Source organism: Ailuropoda melanoleuca, chromosome 3 (genome assembly GCF_002007445.2).
Source record: "Ailuropoda melanoleuca isolate Jingjing chromosome 3, ASM200744v2, whole genome shotgun sequence".
NCBI classification, from domain to species: Eukaryota; Metazoa; Chordata; class Mammalia; order Carnivora; family Ursidae; genus Ailuropoda; species Ailuropoda melanoleuca.
The window spans coordinates 15,083,117-15,104,760 of record NC_048220.1 but is presented as its reverse complement, the minus strand read 5'-3'; the positions used below and the strand labels follow the sequence as shown (position 1 = coordinate 15,104,760).

The following is a 21,644-nucleotide window of genomic DNA, read 5'->3' as shown; positions in this document are numbered from 1 at the left end:
TGTCCTTAACTGTTCACTCTGGCTGTGGTTTCGGCCCAAGGGTCTGAGAGTAACCAGAATGAATAGCTCTGATTGATACAGGGTAAAACAGCAGTTTAAATGATAATGACTGGTCATTTCATTCCCTCCCTGACTCTGAAAAAGAGACAGACAGGCAAAGCCATTTATTATTGTTTTTGTCACCAAACACAGCCACCCCCTGCCCTGCTTCCTGCACAAGCCTGAGTCATAAGTGTTGTTTACTTGCCTTCGCTTGAGGAGTGAAGCCCAGGATGCAAGGCCTCTGGCTTGGAATCTTGATTTTTCTTGACAAAAGTGCTCTCTAAAGGAGGGCCTCCCAGCCTGGGTGCTTAATCCTCATCAAAGCCAATTACTGTTCCCGTCGCTGCGTTCAGGACACTGAGGCACAGAGGCAAAGTAATTTGAGGTCCCCCGGCTGTAAGTCCAGGGGCAGGCTTTATAACCACCGTGCTCTCCTCCAGGGAAGGGGTCATGAAATCCACTAGTAACAGACCGAGCCAGCTCTCTGCTGAAGTCTCTGTGACGTTCAGAGGGGCAAGCGGGAGAACTCTCGGCAGCGTCTCTAGTTTTCTGAGACACAGCCCTGGTACAGCTTTTCCCGGAGCTGGGAACTCAGGCCCGGGATCCCCGAGAGTTTGGCGGGTGTTCAGCTCGTTGCCGGCCTAAGTTGCTGGAAGTTTCGCCTTTTTTCCCTGGTGGTCAAGGTGGTCCCTGCTGCCTTTACCACTCTGCCCCGTGCAACTGGGAGCTAGAAGCCCAGAATACGAGTTAGGTTTGGTGGGAAGCCGTGCTTGCCTGACAGGGTGAAATGGGTTCTGATAAGTCAAAAAGAAAAAAGTGAAGGGAGCCGTGGGCACCTGGCTGGCTCGGGGTGGGGCAAGCCTCGCACTGGGCCTAGAGCCTACTAAGGGGAAAAAAAAAAAAGACAACTATAAAAGGAAGAGGTTCAAACCACAACTTTAAATTCATTTCCTGTAACCAGATCCTTTTCTGGTGCATTTTGTGTGCAGAGGGAGATATGTGAAACATTAACTTGCAAAATGTAAACATTTGAACTGTACCTCAGGGTCTGTGAAGTTGTATTGGAATTGCTTCTTTTTGTTAATTTAGTGAAAGCCTTAAGAAAATGAATGGCCAAGATTTTTCTTTCTTTTTTTTTTTTTTAAGATTTTATTTATTTATGTGAGAGAGAGAGTGAGTGAGTGAGAGAGGGAGAGCACACAAGCAGGGGGAGCGGAGCAGAAGGAGAGGGAGAAGCAGGCTCCCCACTGAGCAGGGAGACTAATGTGGGGCTCGATGCCAGGACCCTGGGATCATGACCTGAGCAGAAGGCAGACATTTAAGCAAGTGAGCCTCCCAGGTGCCCCTGGCCTAGATTTTTCATGGCCTTTGAGAGAACTTTGTTCCAGAAAGTATTTGCTGCAGGCAGGATATACTATTAGGTTAAAAAATTCTTCCTAAGAGGGGTGGCAGATGCCATGGCTCCAGGTTGGAAAGAGAAGGTGGTCCCGTCTTCCCATCACCCTCCGGTGAAGGTCGCTCAACCACCCACCCCACCCTCCTAGATCAGGCCCCGAATTTTCCAGGGTTTATATGCAGGGTGATGATTGGCAGGTGGGAAAAGAGGGGTGCAATCCCCAGTCTGGCAGGGGTGGCTTTTCAAGCTGATCACGGAGCAGTGGGCATCTGTAGCAGGGCTGGTCGTAGGGTTGAACATTTTCCACCACATGTAGCCGAAACCTTGACTCCAACTGCCTTAAGCCCCAAGGAAATATATTCTGTTCCATGGCGTGAGGCTGAGAGCAGGGTGAGCCCCAGACGCAGTCCTCCACGCCCAGGGGTCAGCTTCTCAGGAATTCTTTCTGCTCCGCCGTCCTCTTTATCCCTCGTGTTAATGGCCATGAGAGTCCAGGGGCCCTGTCCAGAGACATCCACGTCTTTCTGTGTCTCTGTCTTAGGAGGGAAGAAGCCTTTCTCGGCTCTGCCAGACGTCCCCTCAAGTCTCCTTGGCCAGAATCAGGGCACATGCTCGCTGCTGAACTATCACGGATGAGATTGCTGTGACTTCCTCGGGCTAAGAAGGGTGAGACGCTGCCCCTGGGTCCTGCATGGGAGAGGGGCACGGCGGCTTAGAACCAGCCTTCCGTTAGGGAGGAAGCCGAAGGAGGCGACTGTTCTGCTGTCTGAGGATAAACCTCTTCCGGAGCCCAGTGGCCCTTGGCAGATTCTCCCGACGTCCTCTGGTTCTCCTGAGGTATGTCTGCACCCAGGGTGGGGTGTGGGTAGGAAGCAGGCAGCTGTTTGCACGTGAGCAAAAGTCAAGGAGACCCTTCCAGCTCTTAACTGATTCTCCTTCAGAGAGTCCAGTGAGCGGGCAGAGTTAGGGTGGTGAGGCGTTCATGTCATGGGCTGCACTGAACAGCCAAAAGAATACAAAGGAATTCAGACATCTACCAGGCAGGACTCTACTGGTTGGAAGAATGATACCAGGCTCCACTGCCCCCCAAAGTGTGCGTGCACACACAGGGTTATGTGGTCTTTCCCCCTGCAGAAGCTCTCTAGAATTCATAGCCTATAAGAAATAAGAGGGACCTACCTTTTCCCGCAAGCAAGTAGCCTGTACTCTGAAGAGAAAGGAGGAGCTCTGGTCCGTTCTGTACTGGAATAGAGAAACAAGTGTGAGGGCGTGGAGCTGGGGGGAGCCATAAGGGGACTGGAATGTTAAGAGGGGTACATGTCAGGCACTGGTGTACCAAGAGAAAGGACAGATTAGCCCACTGGCAGGGGGAGAATCTCCTTGAGGGAANGTACCAAGAGAAAGGACAGATTAGCCCACTGGCGGGGAGAATCTCCTTGAGGGAGAGAAGCCAGGCTATCACTTGTGGTCATTGACAGAATTATCAAAAGCTTTAGGTGGAGAAAGAGCCTTGAGTGGTTCTCGCAAAGGAGTCTTGCCATCGCTGAAGAAGACAAGTAGGTGGGTAGTTCCTAGGTAGTCCCAATGGTGGGGGAATTGGGGAGGACAGAGGGCATAATCCTCTTAACCTTTGACTTCCTCTGCCCTCTCCAAGATTACAGCAGTTGGTAGGAAGAAGGTAAAGGAATGGCTCCAATTCCCTTGCCCTTCTCTCAGTCTCTCCTGGCTCCAGCGTGAAGAGGGGCGCTTACTGGGGTGGATGGCAAGCTCAGTGGTTCCATAGGGAGGTCCCTGAGTTGGCGAGGGGTGGCCCAGTGCTCCACCCAGCAGGTCAAGTGACTGGAAACACTTGGGTGGGCCCCAGTTCCTTCCAAAGAAGGAATTTTGAAAGTGGTTCAACAGGACAGGAGGCAGACTCCTTTGAGGAAGTATTTCCTGAGTGCCCACTGAAGGGCCTGGGGTTTCCTAGGGACACAGCGCCCAGACCTTGTGCTTGGAGCCCTTCTAGACAGAGGGCACAGCCCTCCTCTGTGTGCATCAGACACACGTGTCTGCAGACTTACTATCTTCTGGGAAGATGGACGTGCAGGTGAGCATTCACCCTGGGGATGCTGCGACCCAAGCTCAGAAACCTTCAAGCCTGATGTGCTCAGCCTCAGAAATCCGCGGGTGCCTGGGTGTCCGCCACCCCCAGCCCCCATCCCCTCAGTGATAAGATGCGCAGAGACATACAGTAAAAGATGTATTTTATGGCAACAACTTGGTGAACAGACTGTCTGGGGGCTGAAGCAGGATTAGTCCTGGAAAGGCCCCCAACAGGCAGCTCCAGGAGGCCGTCTGCCCGGTGGCACTGGGAGCTCCGTCACCAGGCCTCTGGGCAGTGGCAGACGGGCCCGGAGGTAGGAATCTTCAATGACTCCTTTCTGCCCCTTGCTCGGATTCTGTTGTAGTCAGTGAACAGCAGTGTCGGAGGCAAAAAAAAATAAAAATAAAAATGCCACATGGCCGGGGGAAGTCCCAGTGCCTCTCAGTGGCCAGTGTGAACATGGTCTCTATCATGAGAGTCCTCTTGCTGGGGCAGTGCAGCTCCTAGACACCCCACGTGACAGTCCAGGGAGCCCAGGAACATTCCCGCGGCTGACTCTGGAGGCTGAGGTGGGCTCAGAGCACCCAGACGACCAAGGAGCGTCCCCTCAGATCAGCCAAGAGGGACTTCCCTTGTAGGAGTGAAGTACTGTGTTGGAAGGCCGNGAAAGGCCCCCAACAGGCAGCTCCAGGAGGCCGTCTGCCCGGTGGCACTGGGAGCTCCGTCACCAGGCCTCTGGGCAGTGGCAGACGGGCCCGGAGGTAGGAATCTTCAATGACTCCTTTCTGCCCCTTGCTCGGATTCTGTTGTAGTCAGTGAACAGCAGCGTCAGAGGAAAAAAAAAAAAAAAAAAAAAAATGCTACATGGCCGGGGGAAGTCCCAGTGCCTCTCAGTGGCCAGCGTGAACATGGTCTCTATCATGAGAGTCCTCTTGCTGGGGCAGTGCAGCTCCTAGACACCCCACGTGACAGACCAGGGAGCCCAGGAACATTCCCGTGGCTGACTCTGGAGGCCGAGGTGGGCTCAGAGCACCCAGACGACCAAGGAGCGTCCCCTCAGATCAGCCAAGAGGGACTTCCTAGTAGGAGTGAAGTACTGTGTTGGAAGGCCGAGTGTCTCCGGCCTTGCTCCACTCCATGTTGGCAGCTCTGGGGGCCTCTGGGTCTTCTGAATGCCCCTCAGGCTCACCCGGGTACTTCCTGCTTACTCATGCCGCCATGTCTTAGTCAAGGACTTTTCCATTGTAAATAGCAGANCCGGCCTTGCTCCACTCCATGTTGGCAGCTCTGGGGGCCTCTGGGTCTTCTGAATGCCCCTCAGGCTCACCCTGGTACTTCCTGCTTACGCCCTGTCTTAGTCAAGGACTTTTCCATTGTAAATAGCAGGAACCTATTCAAACTAATCTATGCAAAATAGGCTGATTCAGTGTAGGGCAGAGAGGTCCTCCGGGGACAAGGGCAGGAAGTGCGCATGAGCTCCAAGGGGGCAGGCACTGGGACCTGTGAGGTCCCCAGGAACCTTGGCAGCCCCTCTGTCCTTCCCGCTCCTCTCCCATCCTCCTCTCTCCTCCTCATCATGGCCTCTTTGCTCTCTCTCTGCTCACTGGCTCTCTCCAATTCTCCAAACATATGGCCTGGCTTGACTGGCAGCATTCCTAGTATCTCTGCTCTGAGTCTAGATTCCTGGGAGAGAGGGTGACAGTGGCCCACCGGGTGTTCCTGGAGCCAGGAGGCATAGCAGCTCCGAATGAACCTGCCTGCCGAGGGAGCGAAGACAGTGGGATGGGAGCAGACTGCTCAGCCGGATCTAGGTTTGGCTTCCTTGGGCCAGCCCTGCACCCCAGCCGTCCATGCCCTGCATCCAGGGAGCACCAAGGGCCAGGAACAGAAGCCCATTCACACCAGCTTAGTTACAAAGAGGGTCTGTTGAAAGCTTATGAGTCAGTCTCCTAATGTCCAAAGAAATGGATTTCTGTCCCTGTCACACCCTGATGTGGCTGGCCAGGTTTGGGAGAGGTGGGACAGAATCCTAGAACTCACGACTGTCCCTCCTAGAAGTGTCGGTAAGTCAGCTAGCTTCTCCAAGAGCAGAGCTGACTGGGCGGTAACTCTCCTGTGTCCGGACGTGACCTTCCCTCACTCATCTGGCAAATATTTATGGAGTGCCTGATTCCGACTGAAAGCTGTTCCCGATGCTGGAGGTAGAACAATAAAGGAAAGATACCAAACTCTGGCCTCATGGAGCTTACATTCTCCTGGGAGACGGTGACCGCGAAGAAGCATGCAAGCAAATATAGATCATGTCAGGTGGCAGTAAACCACATAGAGACGGGCGAAGTGGAGCCCGGAAGATAGGGAGCATCTCGTATGTAGAAGAGGAAATTCCTATTTTTGTGATATTCCATACACTTAACTAAAGCTCCTGAAGCCCTTGGAATTGCGGGGTGCTTGGGCGGCTCAGTCGGTTTAGCCTGACTCTTGATTTTGGCTCAGGGTCGTGAGATCGAACGCCACCTGGGGCTCTGCGCTTAGCGGGGAGACTGCTTGAGGATTCCCTCTCTCCCTCTCCCTCTAATTCTTTAAAATAATCAAGCAAACAAACAAAACCCTTGGATTCATGGATTTGCCTAAGGGATACGAGTGCGTTTTGTTATTCATAAGGAGCCCCTCTCTCTGGCCGTACCCAAATTACGGTAATGATGTGACTCTTGGCAGGCTTCTCAAAAGCTTCAGCTTGGGGGCTGGTCGCAGAGGAGGTAACCACGTGATTAGAGTTGGAACTCTTAGAGGGACAAGGACTGGAGATGGGGTTCAATCACCGATGGCCAATGATGGGATAAAGCATGACTATGTAATGAAATTTTGATAAAAATACTTCAGCAGTGAGGTTGGAGGGAGTCCTGGGTTGGTGACCACCTTCCTGTGCCGGGAGGGTGGCATGTCTGGAGAGGCCGTGGACGCTCTGAGCCACCCCATACCTTGTGCTATGCGTCGCTTCCATTTGGTTTTCCTGGGTTTTATCCTGGCGATAAAACTAGAATCGTAAGTATGCTTTCCTAAGTTCTAGGAGTCGTTCTAACAAATTATCGAACCTGATGGGGATTGTGGGAACCCCCGAATTTATTGTTGGCTGTGCAGAAGTACAGGTAGCCTGGGGGACCCCATTTGTGGCTGGCATCAGAAGGGGGGGCGTTCTTCATTTAAGAGATGGAGTCCTTAACCTGTGGGGTCTGTGCTCACACGGGGCAGTGTCAGAATTGAACTGAATCACAGGACACCTCTCTCACTTGGCATCAGAGAACTGGAGAACTGCTGCTGGAAAATGATGTAATTTTATATAGGGGGTTCAGGAAAGAGACACCTGAAAGAGTTGAGGGAGCAAGTCATATAGATGCCTGGAAGAATAGTGTGTCAGGCAGAGGGAAGAGCAAGTGCAAAGGTCCTGAGGTAGGAATGTGTTTGGACTATTTAAGGGAGAGGAAGAAGAATGTGGCTAGAGCACAGGTGAGGAGTCCGTTGGGAGATAAAGGTGTGTGTCGACACAGCCTTTCAGTGGAAGCCTCCAAGTGCCCAGGCAGGGAAACTATCCCATAGTTGTGGGATGGAAAGCTCACAGATTGGAGAGACAGAAATCACACAGTTCACTGAAGCAATGTAAACTCAAGCATAGAGTTTAAAGCTGGTGGAAAGAAAGGGAGTGGTTTAATACGCTTGGGGTGGTACACAGGCCATTGGAAGGGCCACACTCTCTGAGTTCTGTGTTGTGCAAATGCTTTTGTCTTGTTCATCTCTATGGTGTACCAGTCCCCGCCCCCCATGATCGTGGGGTTAGGAGGACTAGACAGCAGATCGAGGATGAAGGGAGATGCCCGGAGTCAGCACAGGCTTGATGGAGAACCGGGTGGGCAGCTACGGGCTTTCTCGGCCCGTCTGGGATGGGAGGTGGGGGGGTGGGGTGGGGGGTTGCATGAGCGGCTGAAGTGAGGCCTCCTGGATCCTGGCTGCTGCTGGTCCCCATCTATATTTAGGATATAATGAATATTCAGTGCTTTGTGTGTCTCATGTATATTTAGTGATCATGAATATTTAGTATTTACTTACTTCTTCCATTCCCTTTCTATCGAGTTCACACATAGATGCTCTTTATGCTTTATCTGTCTTCACCTGTCTCCCAGGTAAATAATTTAATTATCTGTGCTTTACACATCCAGTGATTTGCATCAATCACTTTTGTTTTGTCTTGTGTGGCCGAGTTGACTATTGTCACGGTGGCCAGTGCACTTTGCACGAGGCTTGGGAGTTAGATGGAGAGTGGTGGCGTGGAATCAGAGTCTTACAAGCCATTGTTAAGGACTGAATTTCTACTCTGAAGGGGAATCAGAGTCTTACAAGCCATTGTAGACTGAATTTCTACTCTGAAGGGGACGTAGGCACTGTCCATGTAGTTGAGCCTAAGATTTCCTCACATGCACGGGAGATTTTAGGAAAGGCAGGAGGTAGGAACAGTTATAGAAGCAGGGGCCAGGAGATTCTTTGCAGAGGGATATACTTCTAAAAGGTGCTGATAATGTGGGTTCTCCAGACTGAGGAATAGATATTAATTTTACTCATTTGCCTACCAACTGTTTTAAACTTGTCCTGGTGGCGAGGGGACAGCCGCGTGCAGGACAAGGCCATCACCCCATGATGTGAAGGGTGGGGCGGGGCACAGGGTGGGTGGGGGTCAACCTTGGGAACCGGTGCAGCCAGTTCTGGAAGGAAGTTCATGGGAGAGGTTTGCAAGGTGGGAGGTAACATAGTACCTTGCAGGTTGAGAGGCACTGCTGTTTTTAACCCATCATTCAATCCTTGCCATAAGCTTGACCTGCCTCCCTAAGATGCCCTATTCCAGTTACTCCTTCTATATTTTCCCCCCATTGGAATGGATTTTAAATGACACAGTATTATATTAATCACTCCATTTCTCTGATCTGGGTTAGCTGGGGCAGAGAAGTAACACATTTAACTTCTCTGATAAAAGTTTTGCAATGTTTCTTCATAAAGCAAAAGGGTATAGCGATTTCAGTGGATACATAACCCTAAAAAATCCATTTAAGCTCTACCGAAGAAATGATTTAAAAATGTGTGGAATATCATTGATTTTACTTTCTTAGGAGTCTGTCTTGTTGAGAAAGAATTTGGGGGTATTCCTTTCTCAGGTTCCTGTAACACAGAACTGACAATTACATGTTCATTAAACTGCAGATTATGTTTCTTAAAGAAATACAGGTCCTAAAAGCTATGACATGGCCATAGTCTACTCTAAAGATTTCTGAAAAACAAAATTAACGCATGAAAACATACACGTCGTTTTAGCTTTATTTCTAGTGAAACATTGCTTGACCAGCAAATGTTGCGTGAGGATCTTGAACACGTTTTCACACCCTGGTTGGCCATATGGGAGCAAATAGCCTGGAATCCAACATAACTCCTTAAAAGCCAGATACATTCTAGAAGAATCAGCCATTTTGTGGAAGTATCATAGCACTAGAAGAAAACACTGGTGGCGTGTTCTTATTTCTGGGGTGGGAGTAATGTTTCTGGTGCATAGCATCGGATTCAGAAACCACCGAGGGAAAAGATGGATAGTTTGACCCCGTTAAAGAATTTTAAAATTGCATTTGGGGAATAGCGTCATAAATGAAGTCCGATAACAGACAAGAAACGGGGGGGAAATGCTCGCAAAATTTACCGCAGGCAAAGGGCCAATTTTGATACTGAAATTATTTTTTAAAAGCATTGCACCAGCAGCATCATAGAAAAGAGAGAAGAAGGGTATAAAGCCAGTGAACAGAAAAGGAACACAGTGACTGATAGGAATATAAAAAGGTAGTCATAGAGTGAGGGAAAAGGACAGTGGATTTCTTTTCACCTGTTAGTAGGACCCAAGTTAGATGGTGGTTGATGGTGTGGCTCCAGGTTCCTACACTGTTAGTGAGAAATACGGGAGAGATGGATTTGGCACTGTTTGTCGAAAATAAAAACATACAGGGACGCCTGGGTGGCTCAGTCGGTTAAGTGTCTGCCTTGGGCTCGCATCGTGATCTCAAGGTCCTGGGATTGAGTCCTACATTGGGCTCCCTGCTCAGTGGGGAGTCTGCTTTTCCCCTTCCCCCTGTTCATACTCTCTCTCTTGCTCGCTTGCTCTCTTTCAAATAAATAAATAAAATCTTTAAAAAATATATAAACATACATAGGAATTTCCTTTTTAGGATCTTAGCCTCCCAGCTCTTCTCACTCAGTTACCCAAAGACTGTACGAAAATGTTCACCACATCATTTTGCACAGCCCAAAACTACTAAAATGTCCATCCGTGTGGTCTAGCAAAGGCAGAGCCACAGAATGCTGCCTTGGGGAGATGTGTTTATGGACGCACACGGTGTGGTGGCCACAACGTGTGTTTCGTGTCTGTAGACTTGTGTGTTTCTGCTGTTTGTATTTGGACAGACATCCTGGAAAGCCAGGTTCTCAAATTGTTTACCTGTCATGAATGGGGAGTGGGGAGGAGCCTAGAGGAGGAAGGGGCTTTGTCTTTAATGTCATTGTGAACTGTTCGATTTTTAAAATGATGGGTGCAGATCCCTTTCAGAATATACTGTCATTTCTCTCCCCGTGAATATGTAGCACGATATGTCTGTCTGGGTGTCTGTCTTATCTCTGTTTCTCTTGCTACTGCTTCACCATCTCTCTGTAATTCATCTCGATTTAATTAATAGATACACATTGTATTAAGGGAGAATGTTTATTAGCTAATTCTAGAATCTTCCATAATGATGTGAACTGCCTTGGAATTTATTATGCGAAGAGCGTCCTTGGCTATTTGTGTATAGTACTTTATTTTAGGCTGACATCGTATGCATGCTCCTACGTGCTTAATGAGGAAAGCGCTCAAATGAAGTTACAAACAAATAAATGTCTTGTTAAGAACAGGTTGGGGGCGCCTGGATGACTTGTTGGTTAAGCATCCGACTCTTGGTTTCGGCTCAGGTCATGATCTCAGGGTTGTGAGATCGAGCCCAGGTGGGCTCTGCACTCAGCAGGGAGTCTGCTTGAGATTCTCTCTTTCTCCCTCTGCCCCTCCCTCCTGCAATCCCTCTCTTTCTCTACAATAAATAAATAAATCTTAAAAAAAAAAAACAGGTTTGGTAACCCTCTTATGGTGCTTAATATTTTGGAGCAAAACATAGAACATACCAATTGTGAAGAAGTCTAAAATTCTTTCAGTAGAGGTTTTATCTCATTTTAAAACAATAGAGAGTTGCATCGTTTTAAGAAACCTGGTTGTGATGGGCATTGGGGGTGGGGGGTGGACTCATCTGCGTAACGGCTGCCATTTTTAAAGGGCACTTTGGAGACCTTGGAGTCAGGCTACATATAGTGGTTCAGGTGCTTAGCGGGAATGGGGTGTAGTGAGGAGTTAAGGTTAGTTAATGCCCAGAGTGGCAGAGTCTTCATTTCCCCCCCTGCTTAGCATGTGCCGACAGGCAGTACCCAGTAGGACCAGGAGCTGCAGGCATGTTTCCGCTAGACTCACATACTCATATGCGTAGTTCTGTGTCACTAGAGGCAAGCCTCCATTTTTAAAATTTTGCATATGCCTGGAGAAATCTTTGCCTACCCTTCGATGTCAGGCTTTCTGAATCATTTGTTTTACATGTGTCTCTTTTATGCAGAGTAGAGATAAATTTCTCTGTAAAATCCGATCTGAAAATCTCTTTCTTTTCATACTCAAGTTTAGCCCGTTTTTATTGATGGGTATGAAAGGTTTGTTTGGTTCTGTCCTGTCATATTATTTTATGTTTCCTTTTTGCTTATTTTAACATTGTAATTCTTTTCACATTTGAGAAGGTCTGTATTTCTGTACAAGTACTTTGTATTTTTGTGTAAATATTTTATCCAACTCTTCCATGTTATAGAAAGGTGTAATTACCTCATACAAAGGTATATATGGTATGATAACCTCAAATACTATCATCAGTGATAAAATTAGCTTATGTTCTCTTCTTTCTCCGTCAATATACTCCTTCCTTCAACTTTGTCTTTTTTATTGTCATTTTTGTAGTGCTAATTATGTTTTCCCTTCTGCCCGTCGTTTTGCCAATATTAAATAACATTCTTCTGTGCTCATTTAATTCCTACCTCCTGCCTTCTCCTCTCAATTTTTATTTTATTAATTTCTAAAAACATGTTATAGGAAAACATTTTCTGTACTTAAAAAGAATTGAACATGATTTGATCTTTTTGCTTAGCTATCCAGAGGATTGTTTTTATCTTAAAATTCCCATAGATTTATTAGAGTGTCTCTTAAAATTGGTTGTTCTGGTTTAATTTGCCCCAATACACGATATTCCATTTGAATGGGTAGATACAAGTCTTCGTTTATTTCAGGGAAGCTTTCTCACTGATTATTTAAAAATACTTGCTCTGTTCTATTTTCCCTTCTTGAGGCTTTCTTTGACTTTGTATCTGTTAGATACATTTTATCTTTTATAATTGTTACTGTCTTTCTCATTTTTTCTATCTCATTTTATTTGCTGATTTCATTTCCAGCTTTAATATTCCTTTTTGGGTTTTCTCCTTTGCTCCTTCCATTTAAAAAGTTTTAATTTCCCTAATTTCTTTCTCTTGCATTTCTTTCCCAGGTTCTGCCACACGTCTTTTATTCTGTTAGGTGTTTGGTCTCCCCTGCTCTCTGTTCTTATATTTTTATTTTTTAAGCCTTCCTCTATGGAGATAATTGCTTTATTAGTAATTTTAACATATGGTAAAATTTGTGATTAAAGATTTCATCTACCCTCTGGCAATATTTCTTTTTAAAGATTTTATTTATTTATTCAACAGAGAGAGAGCATAGCAGGGGAAGCGGGAGAGGGAGAAGCAGGCTCCCCGCTGAGCAGGGAGCCCAACATGGGGCTCCATCCCAGGACCCTGGGATCATGACCTGAGCTGAAGGCAGACACTTAACCGAGTGAGCCACCCTGGTGCCCCATGGCAATATTTCTGAGTGCTTTTTTAAAATCTCTTGCTCAGTTTTGATTCTTTAATTTTTTGTCAGCCTCATGCTAATTAGGATTCACATGATTGATGGGGTTAGATTTTCCTGGACCAGCTATTGATGGGCTATTTTGTTAAGGGTGGGGAGTAGGGCGAGATGAAATTCTAGGTTTCGTAACTGAAGATTCTTTCCTTCGCTGCCTTAGAGACGTTTTGCTCCAATGTGGCGTCTCTATGCTGTGCCGTCACCGCTTCCTTTTCCTCTCTGAGCCTCGCGGTGTGATCTCAGCTCTGTTAAATCTCAGTCATCTCGGAGCCAAGCTTCTCTTTCGTCTTGCACTTTTCTGTGGCTCCCTTTCAGCCTCTGCGTGTATGTGCTTATGCTTGTTGGAACCTGCTGCTTGCTAGTTCCCTTCACCCCTTCCTGGGCGGCTCTCTGCTGCTTCCAGAATAGCTCCTTTGGGGGCTCTAGCTTGATCTCAGCTGTTGGAGGCAGGATAAGTAGTAATAAGTTTGTAGTGTGCTTGGAATCCAGGTTTGACACAAGTAATGTTTTTTTCATAGTGCTGCTTGTTCAGTCCAGTTTCTAGGAAGCGAGGAGAGATTCTGAACCAAACTCTGTTTATATCAGAAACATATTTTATTCTTGGATTTTAAACATTTCTATTTCTATTATGTAATTTTTTCATTGCATAAATTATAGGTAACTAAATGATTATTTTTAAGGAGTATTTTAAGCCAAACAGAAGAATAAAGGAAATAAAGTCTCCCTTAATACCTCTTCTCTACCTAAAAAAAGCAACTCTGTGTCACTGGTTAGTATCAGTCTTTCTGGATATTTCTCGGCATGTATGAAATTGGTATTAGATATTTTGAAATCCATACGTTTAGGGGCACCTCTGTGGCTTAGTAAAGCATCTGACCCTTGATTTTGGCTCAGGTCATGATGTCGAGGTCGTGAGATCAAGCCCTGTGTCGGGCTCCTTGCTGGGCATGGAGCCTGCTTAAGATTCTCTCTCTCCCTCTCTCTGTCCCTCTCTCTGTGCCACTCCCCCGCCCCTTGCACACACACCTGCTCGTGCGTGCACTCGCACGTGCACTCGCACGCCTTCTCTCTCTGTGTCTCTTTAAAAAAAAAAGAAAGTCATATGCTTGACCTTGACCTTTGGTAATGCTCATTTTTTTTTCTGGTTTCTGTTCCCTTATCTCATGCTGCCATTAACTTCGTTCTTACTCCTTGGCTACAGAACTTGTTGATAAATTGTTAGAACAATTATTTATTGGTCTTGACATACAGCAGGTCCTTCTCCCTCTAATGACAGAATATTCGACAAAAGTTGACCATGATGATAGTGGTGATTTTGCCACTTCTTTCATCTGAGCTTTCATTTAAACTCTTCCAAAATCTGAAAGCAACGCCTGACATTCTGCTTCTCCCCCACACCCTTTCTCTCTCTCCATCCTTCTGTATTTCTAGCAGATTCTAAGATCATTTCTCACAAGTGCAGGACAAGACCTCTTTCTGGGAAGATGATTCGGGAGCAATACGACATTTTGTTTTTTCCTAACCGTGTCTTTTTGCCCCTGGTGTGCAATTAACTTTTTTTTTTTTAAGTATGACAATGATTGTAATTTAAATATCCAATTCACATTTCTGATAGGACTTCCTGACATGTTTTGTTTTGAGTGTCCACTGTAGTGTTTAAACAGTTTCTCTTTCTGATCATAACCATGACAAAGTTTGCCTTATTATGTGTAGTTTTTCCTCCTTGGAAGTCACGTCTGGTCCTGTATGAAATAAGAAGGTTAAGGAAAGGGTGTATTCTTGGCAGTCTTTATCTTCACAGACACGGCCTAACCTCAGCACACTCATCTCTTATGCCAGACAAAGAAGGACAGACATCACTCTTGTGGCCACTCTGTTCGTCATCCGATGGAAAGGCTGATCCTGGACAATCTATCATTTGGACAAAATAGTCATTTGGTACAGTTCGGGTTTTCAGAGTTTATTCATCCACAACAAGGATAAAGAATAGCTCCGAAAGGGGAATTCTTCACCCACGGAATTGCTGGGGGTGAGGGGGGAGAAAGAAAATGAAAACCTAAAATCGTTGCCCTTCGGAAACGCCGATACTTCTAAATGTATCTTTTAGTGCAAAAAGAGGTTTGCGTTTCCGTGTTATCAGCAAGGCTGTGGAGGTGCACGAACCGTCCTAAAGGAAACGGCAGCATTTTGCAGGACACGACCACATAGGGGTTTTTTCTGGAACAAAAGGCCTTCAGTTTTCATTAGATTCCAAGGATAGAAGTGAATGAAGTTAAGACATAAGACTGAGTAATACCAATAGTTGACTAGCATTTTGTTTGTCTGACTTGTGATCCTTTGGTGTTCCCACCTGGCATCCATTTCCCTGCTTTCTCATGCTCTCCCCGTGTCCCCTGGAGGACTCTGTCCTTGGCTGTCAGTCCAGGGGCTGCAGGCAGGGTCCCCTACCCCTGCTCTGGGGGCGCTCAGGCTCAGGTGTGGTGGGTCAGCATATTCTGTCCTCCTGGCCACAGGGCGTGGTTCGGGGGCAGGCCAGGGACTCACTATGGGCCCATGAAATATCCGTCGGAGAATTTGCTGGAACTATAGGGGAGTTGCTGAGCAGATGAACTGTACTGTAGGTCTGATGGCTCCTCCATGGGGTGAGGGCTTTCCTGAAAGCAAAGCCAATGGGAAACAACGTTGAGCAAAAACACGGCAGAAGGACTTCATGATACCTTGTGGAGCCCCTGACGTGGGTCGGTCCTCCTTCCGTACTCTTTCAGCTCTCTGAGCCAAGAAACACCCTCCCCCACTCTTCCGTTTGTTTGTGAAGTGAAATGAGTTTGAGTTGGGAATTTGTCACTTGAGTGACAAAGAGTCTCATCTGATGTCTCTCCTCTATGGGTATATATGTATTTGTACCTCGTTTCTGAATATGTCTGGGAATAGCCTTTGTACGAATTGCGGTACGTGGCAATATACCAAGATTTATATAATGAATATCACTGACCATTTTGCATATTTAAATCAGTTGAGCTTTTTTTTTTTTTTAAGATTTTATTTATTTATCAGAGAGAGACAGTGCAAGTTGGGGGAGTGGCAGAGGGAGAAGCAGACTCCCCACCGAGCAGGGAGCCGGATGCAGGACTCGATCCCAGGACCCTGGGATCATGACCCGAGCCGGAAGCAGATGCTTAACCGACTGAGCTGCTCAGGCGTCCCTGTGTTGAGGATTATTAAAAGCTAAGAAGACAACTCTTTCTTTTCCTAGCATGTAGAGTAGCTTATATTTTCTTCTTGGCCTATCAGGTTTTGCTCCTGAGGGAAAAAAGGAAAATGTTTCCCTGCCAAAAATGACTTTCAGGTTCATTGAGCTTCATCTGGTATTTCCACTAGGCGGTATGGATGCCCCCTCCCCCATACCCTGAGCCCCCAAGTAGGGAGTGAAGAAATCAGACGGGTAAGAGGACACCCAACCGTGGCCTCAGGATTGTTCTTACTCTGTCATTTGGCCATAAGAAAGGGTGCCTGTCATCACTGACTCCATGAAGTTAGGAGAGAAAACAAAGAATCATTTTGAAAAATCTGCTCATGGTGCCGACATCGTGGGTTCTCTTATCAAAGGTACGGTCACAACAAAGACGGAAAAATTCTGAGAGGCGCTCAAGTACTTTTTCAGTTTCTGAAAAAAATCGATACCGTCTTCCCCATCCTGTTTGCTTGCGTAAAATATTGACTGCGGATACATTGCTTCTAGTCCTTATGTAAAAATGCCCATCTTAATCGTCCGCCGGGTCCTAATTGTTTCCCCTCCCCTCTCACGGCAAGAATAATGAGAGGACAGCTAAGAGCAGAACGATATAGTTATTTTATAACTGGCACTAACAAATTTCACCAATTACAGAGTCCATTCTCTAAGCAATGAACGTGTGGCTCTCAATTAATCCAGCACACCTCTAGGCAAGGTCTAAATCAGCTGGATACAGCTAAAGCAATTTGCACACAGCTAAAAGCAAATTGGAAAGTAAGTGTCCCGCACTGCTGCCTATCTTTCCAAACCAAAGACACAATCAGTATTCTGGCAGTGGCCCTCTGTCATGTTATTTGCAGCTATCAATTTTAATTATAACAATTATTGATTAGTTGGGAAAGTGAATGATCTGAAGCTCACATAAATGACTTTCCTGCTTCAGGAGCCCCTTCCTGCCTCTCGCGAGGTATTGCTGAGTCCTACTTAAAGATTCCACTTGGATTCTGGATGATTCCTGCCTCCTCGCTCCCCCGCCTCCCCGCCGCACGCCCAGGCTTCGTTTGGCAGTTTGGCTGGAAGACTGCCCTGACCCGACACAAAGCTTTGGTCAGCGTCTTGTTTCTCATCGGAGAGTTTAAGAGACAGTTATAGGAGAGGCGTTATGCTTTTGAACGTTTGGAATTCATTCACCTGTTTCTGTTCAGGTGGGTGAAGAAGGGAGAAAAGAAATCCAGTAGGAAGAGAGGGAAAATGGAGCTAAAAGAGAAGGAAACGCGGTCACCCCCTTAGTGGATGGAACAAGCAAATCAGTATGGTGTAGTGAACAATATAAAGTAGAATTTGGGGACAGAAGGCAGGAAAGAATCTCTGTCTTGACATTAGCGCCACGTTTCTTAACTCTGTGACCCAGGGCAAATCAGGTAATGTCGCCAAAACTTGACCTCCTAAAATCTGTAAAACAGGGTTCAAATAACACAATGAGAACACTCCTTTGAGGTAGTTCGGTGTTTTCAGTGAAGAGGGTTAAGAGCGAGGGGCAGTGAGGGGAGGCATTCCGTAAGAAGGGTTCTCTGAGATGGTTGCAAACGTTACGTTGACCTCTCCCCAGCACGTTCTGTCGTATTTGTTGAATTAGCCACGTTTTCCTTTGACTCAATTATCTCCTGTCAGGTTCTGCACGAAGGAAGCCCCAGAGAGGTAGGCGGTTATAGAGATGATAGCTATGAACATAAATAAATTCATCTCTCAGTTTATGAAATAGATGCACGCTAGCAAATTTGGCTATAAAGTGGATTTCTGCAAAGCAAATCCCATTTCCCTATTGATGTCTATTATAAAATCAGATATATATCCACGGAAAAGAATTTCCTGAGATACTAAGTCAAAAATTGTTACAGGACAACAGCAGTTACTTTGAAGTGTGTTCAGAATTTTGAAGTATTTGGCACGATGTTCCCAATTCTGGGATTCATCTGGAACCTATCTTTGGGGAAAAGGCTCTAAACTCACTAAAAAGGATCCTTGAAAAAGCTCTTGGAACTAAGTTCCCCTTCTCAACTCTTCTTCTCCACTTTACAAAGTCCACGGACCCGAGTTGTAATCGTGCGTGTTGCTAATAGATGGTGTAGTCTAGCGTGCCAAGGACTCCAGTTCCTTCCATTTCAGAAGACAGGGTAGAAAATCGAAGAATTTGGGGCTTTATCCCTTTGTTAATCTAAGAACTCAGCATATCGAGCTCACTGGTAAAGGCTAGCTGGAGCTGGACGCCCCAGTATGGCACTCCAGGTGGGTCTGTCCGAATGCCGTGATTACTGTCCAGGGAGTTCACGGTCAGCAGCATGTGGTCCGAGAACTAAAGCAAGGTCAGAGCCTTCTTAGGCTTAGCCGTTAAAACCTCAAAAAGCTCATGATCAGTCTTTGCTTGATTCTTCTTGCAGGAAGAATCATCCATTTGGAGAAGCATGCTCAAACCTCATGGAGAACATAGCCCAAACCGTAGCTTCACGAAGATCAGTTTTTTGCTATAGGTTTCCTAGAAATAATTTCAAAATCGTGTGGGGGGTACAATCGACTTTTATTTTTCTCACTAATTTTAAAGGAAAGGCATGGCCTGCTTAGTTTGCTCTGTGTCAGAGAATTATGATTTAAGAATATATATTCTCATACAATTGCGAGCACGTCTGTCACCGTATTTCAAGGGAAGCTATTTATGACTTTAGTAAACATTTAAATTAAACACCGGAGTAAAATAAGATCTACCATTGTGACATGAGAAGGAATTTAAACTATTCTAGAGTTATTTTTCTCAAGCACCCTACTTGGATATGCAAGATTAGTCGTATCGGGCGTATTGTAGAGTGTCAGATTCTTTCCCGAAGGATCCCAGTGTACTTTCGTGTTTGAGTCTTTGCTTTAACATATCTTATAAAACACACAATACTCTGTTTCAATATTTGGTACTTAAAATGCTTTAATGATTTACCACAATTCAATCAATTGAAATTCTTCCCATGAATAGAATGAGCATACAGATTTCCTTATTTGATAAGAGATTACTTAGCAAAGGTTATACTTGGACCAGGAATGTTCCTAGGGTTATAGCTACGTTTCACATTCTATGTGATTCTCAGCGCTGAGTGCGGGGTGATCTGCTGGAATCTGGCAAAGTCTGAGGCCATCATGCATGGTAGCAGAAGCATGAGATTTGGTATCAGAAGCCCTCTGGTTACACCTTGAATCGGTGCCTTTCGGTTTTATGTCCCTGGGCGAGTTATTTAACTTCAGTGAGTATCAACTCCCTCATCAATGAGGTGGGGCCAACAGAGCACAATGGGTATAAAAGAGAAACAAGAGAATGAATTTCCGAGTATGTAATAGTTGCTTAGTCCCCATACCTGTCTCTTTTTCATTCTCTTTCCTATCTCAACATAACAGGTACATGACGCAGATGGAATGTATTTATAAACTCTGACCTCTCTGTACTCCAGATCAGTCAAGAAATAAACCGAAAATGGAGCTGGGATCAGTTTCTCATCTAAAAAGCCACAATCTTTATTGCAACAGTGTCTTTATCTAAACAAAACACCTTTGAAATCCTAAGTTTTAGTCCGCACACTTTAGTGACGTTTCCCAGAATCACCGAATCTCAATGTTAGAAGAGAGTTTAAGTATCATCGGGTCTCATGGTTCAACCAGTGTTCTGATACCCTTTGCTTTGTAACGTGGCCCCCTGTGAACCAAAACAGAGACCACCCCTGGGGGTTGGGTCAGGAGGAGGTCCATGGACTGGAATTTCATCTGTGGAGCAGAATGCTGGCCTACCACGCAGGTGACCTTATTAGATATGTTTGTTCTGGAATGGGCCTGATCTACGAGCCTTTGGAGTCCCACGGTAAGTGATGGAAGCCTTTCTTGACTTGCCCTGTATAATTATTTCTGTACCTGTTCCAGGGGACCAGCTGGCTTCTTAGGCTCCTCGACCCAGGGTAGCTTCCTGCCCAGGCCTCTTCTCCTTGGCCTATCTGGAGTCTAGACCATTTGCTGCCCTTGCCTTTCTGTCCATCGTCTTTCTGGGCAGACTGACTGATTTGTTATACCAACTTTATAAAGTGTTAATTATCTCCTCTCTTGAGATTATGTTGATCCTCAAGGTGACTCGTAAGGCTGGAGAGGCCTCGGCAGCAGGAATGAAATAGGGCTGTCTGGGGTTTGAGCGACCTCACGGTGGAAATATATTGGGGCAGGGAGGCATTGAGAGGCCCCTGCTCAGAATCATACGAGGTAGTTACCTTCTGCCTCTTAGAAAGATCAGCAAAGACTAGAGGTCGTGCACCCCAGAACAGAGAATGCCTCTTTCCAGTTAAACCATGTACTCCGTGCGATTGAAACGCTGTAGCGTAAACTTGAAATAACCCAGAAAAGGCTGATCCCTATCACATTCACTTCTGAATGCTTCAGCTGTCAGGGTTTTTCTAAAACGAAAAAAGCCAGTCCAGCTGCTTCATGTTTAAATCTGGGACCTTTTTAAGTGGCGGTGAACAGGTAGGGACGGCCTGCTGGGTGAAGCCCTCTGACAGGGGGAGCTGGGAATTGTCATCCCTGTCCGTGCGAGGCTTCGCTATTTGAAAAGCAAGCCCAAGTCGTGTGATGGCACCTCATTTAGAAATACCAACCCCAGGGACGCCTGGGTGGCTCAGTTGGTGAAGCGTCAGCCTTCGGCTCAGGTCATGATCCCAGGGTCCTGGGATAGAGTCTCATCAGGCTCCCAGCTCCGCAGGGAGCCTGCTTCTCCCTGCGCCTGCTCGTGCTCTCTCTCTCTCTCTGGCAAACAAATAAATAAAACCTTAAAAAACAAACAAACAAACAAACAAACAAACAAAGAACAACCCCAGCCATAGAAACTATGTATGGAAGAGTTGAAGTGGATGCCGTGAGAATTAGACAGGGAATGACTCAGGAAAGTGGCTTCTCAGAGAGACCGTGTAATACCCAAACGCAGGCCTTTGGGTGTCTTTTCTGCCCAGTTATGACTGGAGGACATGAAGAGAAATTTCCGAAATTGTGGGTGCAGCCCTCTCTTCATTCTCCCAGAGGCTGTGATTGTCTGGGTCATGTTCATTCAGGTTGGAAAGCAGAAAAACAAGAAAGGTTTCTGTTGTATTTTCTCTACGTGGAGAGCACTCCTTTCACTGAATGCCGTCAACAGTTGTCTCCTTTGGTGAGCATTCCCCTACCTGGAGGGCCTCAACTCCGGGCCCGTCTCTATGCGTGACAGTCACACGTAGGTGATGTGAGAGCCTCTTAGACACTGAGCACAGATTTGGCCACACTGTGAAGGACTTGAGAAGGAAAATGTAGGCTAGTGGAGGTCAATACTGTGAGTTTTCGTCTTCTCTTTACCCCCTCTTTTTCCTTATTCCCATCTTTAAGAAAGAAGATCCTTTCCTCATGGTCTAATTTACTCTTTCTTGCTCTTTTGGCTCTCCTCTCTCCTCTCTCCTACTTCCTTAGAGCCCTTACCCTCTTTTTTAATTGAATACTGCCAACTCTGTCTTCTGTCATGCTGCCTTCCCTTCTCTCATCAATATGATCCCGTCAAGATTTCATTCTCCTAAAGAATCTCAATGGCTCAACCATCTTACCCCCTAAGGCATACTGGGGTCTCTCTCCTCTTCACCATCAGACTTTTTGTTGAGGTTTTTTGTTACTCTCGTTCTTTCTTCCTCACTCAGTTCTTCACATTTTGAGATCTGGTGGATTCACTCACCTTTCTCCTGAGAGTGCTTCCTTGACAGGAGCCTGGCGATTG

The 21,644-nt window shown here is 46.3% G+C and overlaps 1 long non-coding RNA gene across 1 annotated transcript in view; it reads left to right on the top strand.

Moving 5' to 3' along the window:
- Window positions 1–21,644, top strand: part of LOC117801458 — a 79,460-nt gene that overhangs the window by 1,583 nt on the left and 56,233 nt on the right. Inside the window, exon 2 of the long non-coding RNA XR_004624001.1 lies at window positions 1,980–2,275. This is a non-coding gene — a long non-coding RNA (uncharacterized LOC117801458). The remainder of the gene's footprint in view (window positions 1–1,979; window positions 2,276–21,644) is intronic.